Genomic DNA, 18,369 nt, shown 5'->3' with positions numbered 1-18,369 from the left:
CCCTTGGCTTTCCCTAGCTCTGAGTCAAGGATGACAAAGGCTGTGGAGTTCCTGTAGTGTGTCTCTATCTGCACTGCAGTGCTCTACAATTTCTACATCATGTAGGTTGTGATAAGTTACCTGGGGTCTGAAAGTTTTTTCTCATTCTTGGCCTTTGTCTATTAGCAGCAGCAATATAGACTTCAGCCTGTTACATATACACATGAATTAAAGCAACAGCAGCCTCTAACATTCTTTCTGTGTAAACTCCTTTCCATGGCTGTATTCTAGTAGGTTTTGGAATTTGCAGGGAAAATGAGTCTACATGACTGCTTTATAGCTTGTTGAACAGCTCCTCCATCTTGGATTGGTTGATTAGTATATAACTCAGCTGCTTATGCTGTAATTTGCATGTCACAGCATTTACCTTGTTTGTGTGCATCTGTGCAAGGCTCTACACACTGTGCAGATCCACTTACTAACGGTCAGTGTAAATGGACAGTGTAGGCTTTATTAAATCTGGTTGATTGTCTGTATAATTTAGTAAAGAATGAGTTAGCTCTAAAACTAGGGCAGCAAATAAGAAATGTCTTTATATATTTTTTTAACAAAGTTATATTAAGAAGTGGGTCTACCTCAACCCACCGAAATTACGTTTCTTCAGAAGCTAATTTGGTGACCCAATTTTTCCGAAAGGGTATTTATCTAAAAATGCACTTTCCCAAAAAACTAGATCAATGAAAACCAACTGAGGTTGCTGTAGACCATGGCACAGTGTGGATAAAAGAATATTCCATTTTCCCCACAGTAGTGCAATAGCAGAGTTAGAATATATAAGTAGTGGAGGTATGGGGGGGGTGCAGGGGAGCTTGGCCCCTGTTTAAATGTGTTTACTGTTGTCTTTTTTGTTGTTTTTTTTTTTTGGTTTTGTTAATCTGTTTTTTTTTGTGAAAATATATTTTTGGATAAATGCACTTCTGGAAAAACAGGGTCACAAAATTACATTTCAAAGAATTGTAATTTCATTGATTCAACATAGACCCTAAGAAGTATTACAGTGCTCTTTATTTCAGACGTTCTGCTACTTTTACTTAGGAGTATAACTGCCATGCCATTAAGTCTTCATGTGTATTATTATACAGCATTTTATTATTATAAAGTTATCAGAGCTACTGCAATTATATCATATGGAAAATTTTGAACATTCAGGGCTGGATTCACGAAGGCTTGCACGGAGTCTAAGAGTAGAGTAAGACTCCATGCAGCCAACATGTCCGCCGAGGGATCCAGGAACAGCCCGTAGGGGTGTGCAATAGAGCTCTCAAAATGAGTCCTACACGGACAGGGCTTGGATATGCAAATTACCTCAATTGCAGGTGAAAGCTATGCAAATGAGGTAAATTTGCAATCCAGGAAACCCAAACCTGTCCGAATAGGAGTAGTGTTATTTGTAGAAATGTACTCAGTTGACAACTGAGTGCGGTTCTGCAAATAGCAAAACAGAGCCATGACAAGTCCAAAAAAAGGATGTATTTACATGAGGAAGCATGCCAATGGCCAAAAATATGGCCATTGGCAACATTCAGTGATGCAAAATAAAAATAAAATAACTTTTTTTTTTCATCCCGATCTCCGGGGTTTAAGCGTAGTGCAGCACTGCACCCTAAAAAACAGAAAATCAATAATTAAGATCCACAAATGTGGATTTTATTGCTAATATGAATTTACAATGCAAGGGAATCACAGGCTGAAGACAACATGGCCACCGAGTAGAGGTTGCTAAGGGGGGAAGCTCAATCTAAGAGATGTAACCAAGCATTAGTAGGCAATCCTATGCAAATGAGGGTGAGGATAGTGAATCGCAAGTTTATATAGCAAATGAGCACAGTCAGTGGAGTGTAGGAGTAGGATAAGGGGAGTAACAGAGTAGAAGATAGGTGACATCACGAAGGGGGTATGTATGAAAAAAGTGAAGCTCATTGGAGCAGAGTGGCATGTGTCAGCTATCATTTACACATCACTGAAAGAGGTGTGCCAACAGGTAGGCTAGGTAAAGGCAAGAAATCAAAGGTGTATGCCGTGGATGACACTAAAGTTTCTTGCTGAGCATGTATGCGCGTGTGTGCACACCTGTAAACGTGAGTGTGCGAGTTTAAGCCGGAGTAAGCATGTATAAGGCTGTATAAGAGTTGTAAGTGCATTTGTGCCGGTGTGCGCGCGTTTTAACAAGAATAAGCAAGTTTTAGTCAGTGTAAGCATGTGTGTGCGCCTGTGAGCTGCTGTGCGCATGTTTGCGCTTGTGTGCACGGCTCTGCCTTCCTGAGGAAACAAAAAGGAAAAAGGAAGCTCAACAAATAGTAGGAAGTTACCAGGGAGTACTAGCAGAGCTAGCAGGTGAAAACAATCAGAATCAGGCAATTGCACAGGCAGTACACTAGCCCAGCCCAGCCCAGCACTTAAAACTCTGCAAATAACATTCCATTATTTTTCTCTCAAGAGACACTGCAACACTGCAGTAAGCTAATAGAAGTGAAAACTGAAAAAGCTTTACTGAGACAAAGAAATGTTAGCTGATGCCATTGTGTTATAAGGCGACATATTCAACATGCTGATGGTGGTGACAATGCAAATGCTGTTGGACAACCCACAGTGAGTAGACAGAGAAGAGTGTACAGGCCCAGGGTAACCTACCAGGGGCTACATGAGCTGGAGATAGTGGAGCGCTATAGAGTGGACAGACACCTCTTGCAGCAAGATGTTGAGCTGCACAGACCACGCCTCACACACAGAACCAACAGAGGGAAACCCATCCCAGTGGAAACCAAGGTATGTGTTGGCCTAAGAATATTACCAACAGATACCTTCCAGAGACCAACTGGTGACATAATGGGGATATCACAGGCATCAGCATCCAGGGTGCTGCACCAGTTCCTGGATGCCATGTCAGCACATGTCTGTGATCATGTATATTTCCCCAATTCCCATGAGGTATTGGACAGCAATATGCGTCTCTTCCAGCAAATAGCGGAATACTCTGAGGTAGTGGGTGCAATAGACTGCACGCACATATGCATCAAAGCATCAGCCGGTGAGCTGGGTAGGATCTACTTCAACCACAAGGGCATCCCCTCCATCAACTGCCAGGTCATGTGTGATGCCCAGGGCATAATACTGAATGTGTGTGCTGGCTGCCCTGGAAGCTACCATGATTCTCATATCTGGCATCTGACGCAGCTGTACCAGACGTTTGCCAATGGGGACATCCCACATGGTTACCTAGTAGGGGATGCTGGCTATGCACTGGAGCTGTGGCTGATGACACCCATCAGAAACGCACACACACCTGAACAGGAACGCCATAATGAGGCACACGCACAAACACAAAATGTAATTGAGCGTGTGTTTGGCCTGCTCAAGTCACGGTTCCGGTGCCCAGACACATGTGGTATGTGCTATGCTACATAATATGATCCTGCAAAAACAGCTGCAGCAGGACCAGCATGGGCCCAGGCCAAACAGCCCCCCACCATTGCCACCGCCATCACAGGCAGAGCGTGACTCAGAGGAGGAACAACCTGAGCCTGCCCCAGTAGGCAGAAGGAGGCGTGCCCAGTATTATTTGGCCTTGGCAAGGAGGCAACGCATAGCACATTCACTGGCTCAGTAGGAACTCTGGAAATTATACCTCTCTCTGACTCACACATATAGTAAAAGGGATGCCTAACTTGACACTACCTGCTTTCAAACATGTATAGGGAGTGTAGTATGTGCATCTGACATAGGCAGACCTGCAGCACCACCTGAGGCATGATTGCCATGTGTTAACCAATATAAAGCAGTGCTAAACAGCATTTACCACCATGTAGTATATAGAAACAAAATCGCACACACCAACTAGCACAACTGTGGTCAATGTTGAATAATATTGGGCAACATTCAGCAATGTTGGTTAATGTTGAGCAATGTCGGACAAGCTCGGTCTATGTAGGGCATAGCTGAACAAAAGCCAACCTGCTCATATTTGCTCTACTGGCCCTTAAGCAGTCGCGTCTGCTCAGTATGAAAATGTAAAGCAGTGACGGGCCTCGGAACCCAGGATACTGTGTACTATAGTCATTGTACTGAACCACTAAACCACAACAGTATTGCAGTGGTCAGCTGTATGAAGAAATGTTGATAAGTCTATGTAAAGTATCTCATGGAAACCCTGCAGGCACAGCATAATCCCTGTTAAGTTATGACACAAAGGTGAGGCCTGCAGTAAGAATAGAACCTGACTTTCAACACACACACAGTATAAATGTTAATATTGGTCATGTTCACACACATCAACAAATGTAGTGGACCTCAGACAGCAACATACTGAAAGGTCACACTGGGCATGTTCACACACTTGAATAAATGAGACAAATGTCAGGCAACAAAACACTGAAAGTCTGTACTGGGCATGCTCACACACTTAGGCCCTGTCTGAGTACGGCAGTGGGCCACACATATCTGGCAGTTGCATGTGTTAACCCAGGAACCTCTCACGATTCAGCAATCCTCCCTGTGCACACAGTTATATGACAACAGACACATATATAATATAGTGGAACCCTGTCATAATCAAATATATTCTGCAGATACCTAAGTTGTTCATAGAAAGTGGGAAAGCAAAGAAGATAAAAAACCTGCAATCAGTATCATCAATAAACAATGTGCATCCCGAACATTATCATAGGTTCAGAGGTTGATACTAGGCTATCTGCCCTAGGGCATGTACAAGCCTAGCCAGAGAGTGTTTGGCTTTCGCAACCCTGTCAGATTAGTACACTGTGCCTGTGAATAGTAGGTCACACAAGATAGCACATTTATGTTTAGTCTATTGTGCCTCTGTCTAGCAGAGACCCAGAAGATAACCCAGGGGTAAACATACGATCACCCATCCACTTGTCAAGATGTCTCCTGTAGGTGGTCAGTGGGTGGCTCTGCCTATGCGAAACCGGGATTACATTCTGGAGTGAGTGGAGCCTCTGGGATAAGAATCTGTCCCTCCAGCATGTCCTATTAACATCTGTGCTGAGGTTATGTCCTTGGAGTGTGTGGCTCCAAGGGATTTGGATATCCTGAGGTGGAGCATGTCCATTAATTCTGGGTTGGACATTTCCCTTAAATAACAGGCACACATCACATCCGAGTAGGCGGTAAGTGACTGAGTAGAGCTGGAGTTACTGTATCCGAACTGCGCAGGGCATCTGTGTGAGTCCCTAGATCTGCTTGTTGAGGAACTTTTGTGGCCATTACAGTTGCTGCAGGTGTTGGGTAAGGTACATCCAAAATGGGGCATTGTAAACAAGCATGGTCGTGATGAGTATAGGGGCACAATGACCTCACTTGATCTAGATGTGAAACCATATGGGATAAGGTGGGTTATATAGAAGGTCTGTCTAACCACTTTGGAAATGTGATTGTCAAAGGCGAGAGTATGAACAAGTCATGTCCCCAAACCCCTAACAACTCCTACCGTATGTAATGGATTACCACCTATGTGGTAATGTGTGGGCATGTTGTTATTCCCAAAGGTGATGACTATGCATCTAATGGCATTTAGCTGTAGGCCATGGCTCTGGCACCAGTCATCCATCTCTGTGGGACCCTGTTTGAGTATGCATGTGCTAGCTGGAGAGTTGATTATGGCACCCAGTTTGCAGTCATCTGCGAACATGGTCAGCCATATTCCTCCTGTGTTAGCCTGTATGTCAGACAAATATATACTGAACAAGAGAGGTCCCAGGACTGAGACTTGTGGAATGCCACGTGTAACTGTTGTATAGTCAGACATGGCACCTGCAATACTGACCATGTGGGTGCTATCCCTGATCCAGTTAACAATCCATGGTGTGAGATATGTGTCTATATCGATGCTGGTGAGCCGATGTATAATGGCCGAGTGGGGTATTGTGTTGAAGGGTTTTGCAAGGTCCAGGTAGGCTGTGTGGACAACCGTTCATACGTCTATGGACCTGGTAACTGTTTATAAACAGGTTCAAGAGGCAAGATCTGCCCACAACAAAGCTGAAATGTGTAGGACCCACATTCTGTAGGTTCCCGATGTCTATGTGTATGAGTTCCATGACAATATGCTCCATAGCTTTGCAGAACAGGCTAGTTAGGCTTATAAGGCGGTATTGTCTGGGGTCCATTGTGGCACCACCTCTGTGGAGCAGGACCACTGTCGCTGTACGCCATTCCTTGGGTACATATCCTGTAGTATCTCTGATATTGAACAGTGACTTAATGTGAGGGTTACATTCGTCATGAAGCTCGTGTAAGATGCAGGCCGGGACACCATCTGGTCCCATTGATGCTGTGTTGCCTGCTTTGGGGAGGGCAGCACTCACCTGTCCATTTGTGATGTCAGGGAGGCTACACTCTTTTGGGATGGACAGTTTCTCCTTAGGGGGGATGGGGGGGGCATCTGCACTGAACCTATTTGCCAGGATGTTGGCAATGTCTGTGGGTTCAGGGTATGTTTAGTCAGTATGCAGTAACTCATAGCATATCAGTGAGTGTCTACCCAGGTTCCTGACATAACTAAAGAAGGCCTTGTGATTTTCCTAAGTGTCTGGTGCAATTGTCCGTTAGAATCGGGCCTTAGATGAATTCATGAGTGATCGTAACTTTCTGCTAGTACAGATCACAGATGCCTTCCCTGTCTGGGATTGTGCTCTATCATGTAGTAGCCTCCTCCTTTTGTTGTGTAGCTTATTAATGGCTGGAGTCCACCAGACAGGTCCCCTGTCATTGGAGGAGTGAGTCTTGTTGTTATTTGGGATAGCATGATCCATGCAGTTCACTAGGTGTCCATAGAATGCGTTTGTAAAGGATTCAGCAGTCTGAGCCATATTTACCTCTGTCTCAGGGTCTTTGAAGGATACCACCTTGGTTTGGAAGAGTGTGATGTTTGCTTTTGAGAAGTTCACCAAGATTACCTAAGATGGGTGTGGGGATGGGATATGGATATCCAGTGAGATAAATGTATGGTCTGACCTTACCAATGAGGGGTATACCTCTGGTGTGGAACATAGAGTCCCCATGTTGGTGATGATCAGGTCCAATATGCTTTCCCCTCTTGTGGGTGTGGTGACCGGTTGTGCCATAGCATTTGAGTTTACAAATAGTAGCAACTGTTGGGCGAGGGTGTTGGGGCTTCAGTAGTATCCCCAGTCAATGTTTGGGTATTTGAAGTCACCCAATATAATGGTGTTTGGGGAGACCTTCATATTCTCCAGTGTTCCCAGGAAAGCCGAGTGTGGTTCCTGAGTTTGGGAAGGTGGTCTGTAACAGGCTACAAACTGAAAGGCAGTTTTGCACACTGTTAGTTGCACATGTATGGTCTGTGATGCTTAGTGCAGTGCTACTAACCTGGAGGTGTGTGTATCTGTGATATATATGGATACTCCCCGTATTTGTGTTGGCCATTCCGAGTCTTGTGGTCAGAAAGCATGGTATGAAGTATAACCTGGTAGTGCTGTTGTGCATTTGGGAGCCTGAACCAGGTGTCTGTTACTGCACAGATATCGATATTCTCCATACTGAGGAGAGTCCTGAGTGAGAGCATTTTGAGGGTAACACATCTGGTGTTGAGCAACATTACCCTTAGTTTCTTTTACCATGTAATGTCTATGGAGGTGGGTTTGTCTTTTGAGCCTCGCTTAAAAAAGGCACTATGGGGGTGGCAAGAGCCTTAGCCAGTATTCAAAAGTCCAAGGGTGACAGGTGCAAGCTGTCCATAGCGAAGCTACGTGGCATGTTGAGCATGTCACCCCAGGCTGACAGACACTGGATCCCCTTTGAATGACACCAATATGTTAGCCAACTGTTAAAAGTGATCAGTTTGTCTGTATACTGTGACATCATTCTTGGTGAGTGTAAGATGCTACACAAGGTCAGGGTCATACTGGCCTGGGCTACATGATCAGAGAGTTCCTCTATGTATCATGTCATGTGGTCCAGGGAGGAACGTCTGAGGTTATTTGCACCAGCATAGACAATGATGGAGCCATTTCTGTACTTGCTTTGGAGTGACCTGAGTGCATGTGTTATGTAGCGGATCCTGGCACCCGACAGACAACTCAAAGTGACCCTCCTCTTGTTCGGCCTATTGAGTGGGACGTCAGTGTGTCTGACAATAAGTGTCACCTATTACAAGTGTATTAGGTGTGTTGTTTAGCCCTAAGGGCAGTGACTGTGTGGCACACTGACTTTGTGAACTATGTGATATGTGGGTATTGTAGTGGGGTAGCAGTTGTTTGTGTGTCTGCTTTGGTGGTCTCTGCTGCTTAGGCAGAGTTTATTTAGAGCTTCCGAGTATGTTTATGTGTGATAATGTAGTTTGATTGCTGTCGCTATAGGTCTATGTGAGACTGGATTTGTGGTGTGTGTGGTTACCTTCAACACCTGATAGACTGTGCCAGTCATTGGTCGAGAGAGCTCAGCCTCCTGTATGTCTATATAGTTGCATCTCTCACATACATCTGAGTTTGTTGGGAGGAGGAGAGGGTTGTCTGTGTACATAAGGCAGTTGTGACATTGTGTCAAAATTCCAATATTCACCAGCTGGACTGGAGAGTACACACAAAACTGACCCCTGGACATGCCAGGATATTATGATGACATACTCTATTGAGTGATCACAAAGGATCAGTAGGGTGTAAAAGAGTATAACAGGGGTTTAGTGCTCAGGTTTGTCGGTGTTTTGTAAAGAGTAGCTGTGAAGGAGTCCAGACTGAATCATGACACCTCTTTCAGCTATGTCATAAATAGCAATGTACACTCATATATGTCCTGAGTCGGTGCCAACTGTACCTGACTGACAATGACGACATCCTGTCAGACAGGCCCATATATACATACCCACCTCCCACTGACGAAAGGCCCTATCATCATACCAGGAGATAGCACATGTAGAATGAGTAAACAGCTCCTTCCAAAGCCAAAAACATGGCATCAATTGGATTACATTGTTTCCCTATATGTGTCATAAGTGAACTACAGAACAAACAGACCCTGCACCTGAACAGTCTGTTGAGCCTCACCCTCTCTACAGGATCTGAAACTGTTGAATGTGTTACAGCAACATATGGCACACCCCACAAGTATTGGTGCACAACAGACCATGGCAACTATAGTCCTATAAGCCTATGAAGTCTGATCTGCAAGGCCATGGAGTCCATTATGATTGAAGTCATAAACAGAGCTATTGGAAGCCGACAAACACACAACCCTACCAACTTTGGTATGTTCATGGGCAGATCATGGCTCCCAAACCTGCTAGACTGTTTGCAAGGCAGCCACCCAGGACATACATCACTGAAAGGAGCTACACACATCCCACATAGACTTTGAATAGCCATTTGTCAACATCCCAGACACATGTCATATCCACAAAATCAACAATCTGTGCATAAATATGTATTGTCATATGAATGAATGGCAATTTGTCCACAGATAGATCACACAAGCTAAGAATTGTGGAGTCCTGTTCAAGCTGTTAACACCTGCTGACCCATATGGTTCATTCCTGGGATTGCATAAAACAAAGTGTACACACATTACCATGTCCAGTCTGATGATGTCAGCATCCTACAAATATAGCAGGAGAAACAAAGCCACCCAATAAAGCATATAGTGTGTCATGTTAATGCGTATCTCTCTAGTATCATAACATAGTTAGGTTGGGGTTCGAAACCTGCAATTGCTGACTGTGCGTTTGTGTGGGGGGGTGTATGTGTGTGATTTCCTTTGAGAGGTGTGCCCTTTTTGGAGACTGGGAAAACACATTAAAAGAGGTACAATCCTCTTTGGAAAGTCTGATGATGTCAACATCCTACAAATATAGCAGGATAATAAAAGCCACCCAGTAATGCATATAGCACGTCGTGTTAATGCGTATATCTCTAATATCATAGCAGAGCTAGATAGAGGATTGAATCCTGCAATTGCTGACTGTGTGGGATTACCTTGGGAGGGGGAAAAAACTAAAAGAAGGTACATTCCTCTTTGGAAGTCTGATGATGTCAGTCAAATCCACAAAATATAGAAAAAACAAAAAATACACCCAGTAAAAGCATAGCATATATGTGTTAATGCTGCGCTTGTTCTTGTCGCAGAATATATAGGGGGGGGGTTTGAATCCTGCTGACAGTATGTGTGTGAATACCTCTGAAAGGAGTGCCCTTTCTGGAGACTGGGAAAACACATCAAAAGAGGTACATTCCTCTTTGGAAAGTCTTATGATGTCAGCATCCAGCAAATATAGCAGGAGAAAACAAAACACCCAGCAAAGCATATAGCGCATTGTGTTAATGCTTATCTTTCTAGTATCATAACATAGTTAGGTAGGGATTTGAATCCTGCAAATGCTGACTGTGTGGGGGTGTGTGCATGTGTATAAATGCCTTTCAGAGGAGTGCCCTTCTTGGAGACTGGGAAAACACATTAAAAGAGGTACATTCCTCTTTGGAAAGTCTGATGATGTCAGCATACTACAAATATAGCAGGAGAAAACAAAACACCCAGTAAAGCATATAGCGCATTGTGTTAATGTGTATCTTACTAGTATCATAACATAGTTAGGTAGAGTTTTGAATCCTGCAATTGCTGAATGTGTGTGTGTGTGTGTGTGACACTGTTGGTCAATGCGGTGTGGGTTTTGCTTTTACTATGGTATGACATATCAGGATTAAAACAGTATGTGCATTGCACACATCAGGGATCTGAATGACAAATAAATATATGTACATGTGACCTCAATTAGTACATAGGTGTGAAGCCTGCATACTACATGAATACATTTGTTTCCTTTGACAGATTGGGCCACTGCTTCTCAGATCGTAGGTCACATATGTATGTATGTGACAAGACCTTGGCCACTGTAGTGATCTGTGGCCAAGGTCATCTGTGTCACACACACCCATGACAGTTACTATAGAGTAGTGTGAGTGAGGGTATATGCCTGGGGTATATGTCAGACATGTTCATACACAACAACATCTGGCAATAATGGACAGTCATTATAGGTGTACAACAGCCTTGTGGATATGGATACAGGCCTCAAATGTCTTATGTAATACACCGAGGGACTCCACAATACCTCTGGATATGTGGATACCAAGGGACAGATGACATAACACTTGGCTGTATGTACACATTGGTACCCAACATACATGTTGGGGGCTACCACCTATGTGGTACTGTCGGGATAGTATGTATAGTAAATGTGGATGACTATGCTATAGTTGGCTTAGAGCTATACAGCATGTGTCGGACAACAGGTATCTGTCTGTATGATACCCTTGTGTAGGATATGTGTCCCATCCAGAGAATGCATTGTAGGCCAATGCAGGCATTTACAGATGTGGATGGACATATCCCTAGTGTGTTTGCATGTACCTAAGAGGGCTATATGCCAAGCAGGTGTGGTCCCAGGAATGGGCAGCGGTCAATACCACTGGTTACTGTTATAGTATAGTACTGGAAGGATCCAACTGCTACTGCATTCCCTACATCTGTGTGTCAGTTGTCAGGACATCATCTAATGGTTGGTTATAGTCATGCTGTTGAGGTTGTGTATACTACCAGAATGCAAAACATTGACAGATATTAACAGTATCACCCACAGCATAGTGTTAAACCATGTCATGCACACACGTGTACCCATGTTAGAACATGTCTGTAGTAGAATTCATACTGGCCATCGAGAGATACTATGAGATGTTAACAATGTGTAATACAGGGTATGTCACATGTCCCATGTGTCCACTATGCACATACATGCAGACAGTGTGCACCCACCATGTTCACAGATGTACACCTGCTAATCTGTACTGCACACATCACACACGTACTGTCCACTCACTAACACATGCTGGCAACACTATACACTTCAGCCACGTGGCACATGGGCAGACAATACATACTCAGATTTAACACTGGTGTAAACAATGCTACATTGACAATCATAGCTTTGATGCATTATGCCTGCTCAGATATACCTACAAGGATATCATTACACTTTCCTGTTGACAACATGCTAATATTGCTACACTGCTATAATGTCACCCTGTGCATCAGCACCATGTTAGCCTGTTCCTGCATCAATGTTACAGATGACAGGAGGTGGCACAGGTGTCATCATATGCACAGGGTGTGTTGTTGGTTTGCCAGAGCCCGACATTGACCCATCCAATCAACATGTATGTGTGTGTGTGTGTGTGTGTGTGTGTGTGTGTGTGTGTGTGTGTGTGTGTGTGAGGGACAACAGTATAGCATGGGCCAATGTTGATGTAATGTGTGTGTGTATGTGTGAGCCCTAGTTGTTTGGTTAATGTGTGTGTGTCTGCATGCACACAGCTCCACCATGTGGCTGCCATATACGGGAGGTTGTGGGACAGCCACAGACTGTACCTGCCAGGCTGTACAGATCATTGTCTCTGGCCACGGACACAGTACCTGTGCCTGGCAGGGGTGCTACATAGAGTATCAGGTACCAACCCTGACTGGGTACTATCATCAGAGGCAGAGGTATGTCGAGTGGACCCATGTCCCTGCTGGGACTGGCCAGAACCATGTGCACATGGTCTACTAGGATGGTCAATCGACAGGCCAGCCCCAGCATTGCTGGGGCTGGTACTGCCACTACAGGAGCGGCTGTGATCTGTGGGCCATCCACAATGACTGCCAGCCATTGATGTTGCTGGCATACGTCCGCGTCGACGTCCCAATCGTCCCGCATGGTCCTGGCTCATGGAAAACACATTGGGGAGGGCATCTAATATCTCCAGCTAATGTCTATCAATGACCTCGGTGTAATTCTGGATGGCACCAGCAAGGTCACGGATACTGTCATTGATAGCGGTGTAATGGGCCCTCTGCGTCCTTAGTCCCTGTCTGGTGTACCATTCCATATGTGCCTGTGCCTGCATTACAGCCCGGAACATACTTGAGGTTGTAAGAACTGTGAGGGCACATCTGCCAGGGGCATTATGACCAGCAGTGCTCCCACGAGAACCCCTGGACATCCGCCTATGTGGTACCATTCCAGGAATCCGGGTATGGCTGCTGTGAGGGGATGCAAGTGCCATGGACACCACACTATCCTGGTCAATGCCAACTGTATGCTGTCCCTCGGCTAAGGCCATTGGTGATGAGGGATGTATTGGCAGTATGAGTCTGCGCATAGATGGGGTGGAAAGCTGTGTACTGTTGATTGGTTGACCGACGACAGACCCTGTCAAACCTGCCTGTGCCACAATACATGTCTCATCGTCTCCACTATTTGTGGCATTGACCTCAGGTTCCCTGCTGCATTCAGCCAACCCAACCTCAGCACCTGTGAGAGGAAGACAGGAACACACTTTACAATCTGTACATGATGTTAGCACACATGAACACATGCACACATGCACACATGAACACATGCACATATGCACAGATGCACACAAGAACACATGCACACATGCACACATGCACACAGGAACACATGAACACATGAGCACATGAGCACATGAAGACATGAACACAGGAACACATGCACATAAATACACTCCTCACTACAGCAGATACACACACACACCAGCAATCCAACACTACAACAATAGTGGGTGAAGGTGGGTGACAGTATCACAAGGCAAACAGTCACCTCACATGTGTCAGCATGCAGAATATATGCTGCTCAAGACCATGCAGTGCTAGTGTAGATGGCCCTAGTTAATAACAGTATACATGGCTTTGATGCATGTGTGCAGTTGTTCAGTGATTGGCTACACCCTGGAACACAATGTGTACATGGACACAACATTGCTGTGCAAGTATTATCAGCTCTGCAATGTCCTGTGCACCATCACTCACAGGTATACATACCATGGCTGCATGTGTTATCTGTGTGACACATAGATTTCCATGTCTGATTACAGTGTCTGTGTCCATAACAGATAATAGTGGGCACAGGTGTAGCACATGCATGCTATGTACACACACAGGATGAGTGGTGCATGTAGATATGATGGAATCCCAATCTTTGACATGGCCATTGTACAGTGGTTATGGTGAGTGTGGGACATATTGCAGATATGTCGGTGCCAGCCATGACATGGCATGCTACATGACTGCAACATTAAACACCACACATGCCCAATGTGTGCCATGTGACCTATACACCCAATAGCATTCCAGGACATATATGTGTCACTTTGTACAGATGGCGACTGCTATGCATATTGTGTATACTGGCATATGTAAGCACACACACAACATGCTATGCATATTGTGTATAGGTGCATATGTTTGCAAACACACAACATTGAGGTGCAAAGCAATGACTGCTATGTGTAGTACTGTGGTCACTGTAACTGGATGGGATGTAGTACCATGAGCCATCATCATCATGCATCATGTGGTCACTCAAGACTACTAATGTGTGACAGACCACCGCTTAGCATGCTGTACCTGAACTGCAGTGCCGTGGCTAAGTTCACAATTACACAGCCACTTTGTACATCGGTGTGTGAGGTGCCCAATAGAGAGCATTGCCTAACATGACTGTGTTATGTGTTGAAGAGTGTTGCACAGCCCCATGATAGGCCTCTACCCCTGAGATATATCATGTGTGATGTGTGGATGACATGTGGGATGCTGAAGTGTGACCTTACAGTGGGTGTGTGGCAACGCCATGTGTAGCATGTTGAGTTGTACTGCGTATGATAAACGTGTTATGTTGTGTACAGCTGTAGCAACTATGCCTATCCAATGTGCAGTACGGTGTTGCCACAAGTGTGTCTGATGCTCTGTGTATTGCATGTCATTGAGGCAGCTACTGACATTACTGAGCTGTGCAACGTCTTACAACAAACATGCACAGCATGCATTATGTGTAGGTGTGTTACGTGAACATGGCCTACACCTCACCTATGACATGTACATTTCATTACCAATATTGCAGTTATACCACACTCACCATCATGGATCATCTGCCCTGCTGTCACACCAGAGGGACCTACAACAATATGAGAGAGTTCGTCAGTGGCCACAACTGTGGCATTGCTACTGTGGGTTTGCTAAACTACAGTAGAACAACAGTCGACAGTCACAGGTGTACAGATAATATTCCAAATATCAGTATTGCACAACACTAGGCAGCACAACTGCTAAACACACAGTACACATCTCATGTATACATAATCTAACAATACAGGTAACTGTAGTCTACAGATAGGGCATGTTACCTGCATGCTCCATGTCAACATGCTGGGTGGCTCTGGCCTCCATGATGACACATGTCTGTGGTAGTTGCTGTTGTTGTCCAGGAGCCACCACGCTTAGGAGCAGCTCCTCCACTCTGGTGAGGGGGGGGTGAATGGCCACCCCACCACCTGTGGCAAGCTGTTGTCTATGGATATCAGATGCATGCCGCTGGACATGGCTAATTAAATCACTGCAGTGATGGTGAACCTGCTCATATGTCCAGTTATGCATGCCTATGTCATTTAGCCAATGAACAAGATCTTGCCACAGTGCAGTCCGCTCATGCTGGTGCTGGCTGCTTCTGGAAAACAGCAATGAGTAGTGCTGCACCAGGCTGTGGTGGATTTCCTCTTCCTCCGCTGCTGTGTAACAAGGATTGCGTTGGTGGGCCATCAGCCTGAAAGAGAAATGAACAATATATGTGAGCGAGTCCTGTGGCACACTTTACACCCTTAACCACAGATATCACTTCACTGCCATATATACCATCCGTTTGTCTGTCAGAGGATACAAACTTTCAATACCACATATTGGTTCTCAGGCCACAACTGACTAACAGTGCCTGGTGCACTCTATATATTAAACCACTATACAACAGTACCCAGCACACTGTTTGTGAAACAATGCACAACCGCACCACAGGGGTATATATCACGCTAATGCATGAACAAAGATGTCATCCATTGCAATGAATGTAAAGTACAGTTACACTAGTACCAGTAAACCACCCTAGTCGTTGATGCCATACCCCTGCCTAATATATGTGCACAGTTGTTAATATAGGTGGCATACTGCTGTAACAGAGTATATATGTTGCTAGATACACACGTATACCCTGTAACACATATGATTGCAGGCATGGTACAGGCATAATTACACACACATCAGACAAATATACAACACACCACTGAATGCCAACACAGATAAGCTTTACCTGTGTACCATACAGTACTGTGTGCCACTACTTACAAACCCATATGCCTGAGGTATGTACTCTGTGCAGACTACAGGAAACACACAAGACAGTGTTTCCAAGCAATGTGAACATACACCATACTGTGCTGTTTAGGCCTACAGCTTCAGGTAGTACTACAGTTCATATGGGAGTTGGATTCACCAGCAGTACCACTCACTAAGCATACATGTATTGCTTTAGTCTACAATGGGATACCGCAGTCGTCAACAAGGAACTATGTCACAACGTATGCCATACTACTATGTCTGCCTAGCAATAACATACACATCTTTTGCTGGCCTCACAGCTAGGACAGACACTAACATGTCAGATACAACTTTACACTAAGCTATCACACCTTTACAGACCTTGCACACATTCAGCATTACACTCATTCAACCTCACATAGCAGGTATTGCATTGAGTACATGTGTGAGTGCATAGTGTCATAGGTAGGTAATATGCTATTGGCCCTATGGCCTACAGCAGCTTAGCCATATGCTACCCTGACCTTTGCCACACATGTACTTTGTCAACCAGAACCACAGAGGTGATTCCCGGGGTGTATTACCTATCTCCCAAACAATCATCAGGGGTATTTATGACAACTGCTAATGAGGAGCCTTGTTTGCTATTGCTAGGTGGTTTATTCCAGAGTATGGCATATCTCTGAGAATATCCCTCCAGCATGTGCTGTTTAGTGAGCTGACGAGGTGTAGGGCCCTAGAGTGTGTAACCCGGAGGGATTGTGATATGTTACCATGGTGTTTGTCACACAGCTATGGGTGTGACATATCTCTGTATGTCCGGCAGAGGTCACCTCTGTGTGGGCAGTATGCAATACAGTCTAGCTGTGGTTTTGTGAGTCAGTCTGCAAAGAGCATCTGTTTGAGGCCAGTATTACCCTTTGTGAGGTATGTCTGTGGCCTTTCCACTTGCTGTAGTTGTCATGTGAGGTACATACCACACGTTGCATTGTGAAGAGTAAAGGGTAACACTGAACTATATTTCCCTAGATGACACACCTGTTGTGATGACACATACCACATAGACAGATTACAAGTCTAGTGTGGCAATGTCTTTATCAAAGGGGAGGCTACTGTCCACCTGTGCCCCATGTTCCCTTATCACACCTTCAGTGTTAGGTAGATTTCTACAAATGTGGTAGTTAATGGGTACAGTGTTTTGGAAAGGAGGGAAGGCACAGCAGTATCGACACTTGTCTACAGTCCATGCCTTGTTCACCACACACCTGTTGCGGTACATATGACCCCGTGTCTCTCTCTCTCTCTATATATATGTGTATATATATATATATATATATATATATATATATATATATATATATATATATGTATATTGTACATATAGGCACATGTACAGTCCACCTTTCATGGTGGGGATACCACTTATGCGACAGTTGTGAGATGTACAGTTATGTGATTATATTGCACAGTGTTGTGCAGAATGCATTTTGGTGTCCTCAGCCCATGTATCTTTAGCAGGCGTCACTGGCTGTAACACAGCAGATCTGACAGATCAGTCCCATAACATTTAACCACCACATGACATATATCAGCACTGCATGCTGTTTTCTATGCCACACACTATGACCTACATAGATATATGCACATAACAACCTTCAACAACATATTTGTGTCCACCCTTCACTAACAGTTGCAGTATGTCCCCTGCCCTATGCACATGTGCAGATACAGATATATACATACTGCTGCCACATATGGATGATTTACAGTGTGTAGAGTACTCTTCAGGAACATCTACTATATGCCGGCACATACATATGAGTTACATACCTTATGTTTGTATTTCTCTGCTCCGTCTGTTGTTGCTCTTTTGTTGTATATTTTTTTTTGGTTGTTTTTTTTTTGGGTTTTCTCTGTCCATTACTGTTTCTGTCTCTTTTGTCTGTGTCTCTGTCTGTGTCTCTGTCTTTCTCTCGCTCTCTATCTCTCTGTTCCTGCATTGATATTATTGCATGTGTGGACAGCAGGTACATCCTGCTTTTCTAGGTGTCTGCACATGTGCATGTGACAGCCTCTGCACCAATTGATGCCCACCATTAAGTAATTGCATGCAGCTTGCTGTGTGGTAATTGCAGCATTCACTGTGATTGCAGCCCACTGCTA

This window comes from Protopterus annectens, chromosome 6.part0 (genome assembly GCF_019279795.1).
Source record: "Protopterus annectens isolate FY-2018-M chromosome 6.part0, PAN1.0, whole genome shotgun sequence".
Lineage (NCBI taxonomy): Eukaryota > Metazoa > Chordata > Ceratodontiformes > Protopteridae > Protopterus > Protopterus annectens.
The sequence above is the reverse complement of the archived record's forward strand: the minus strand, read 5'-3'. Positions refer to the sequence as shown.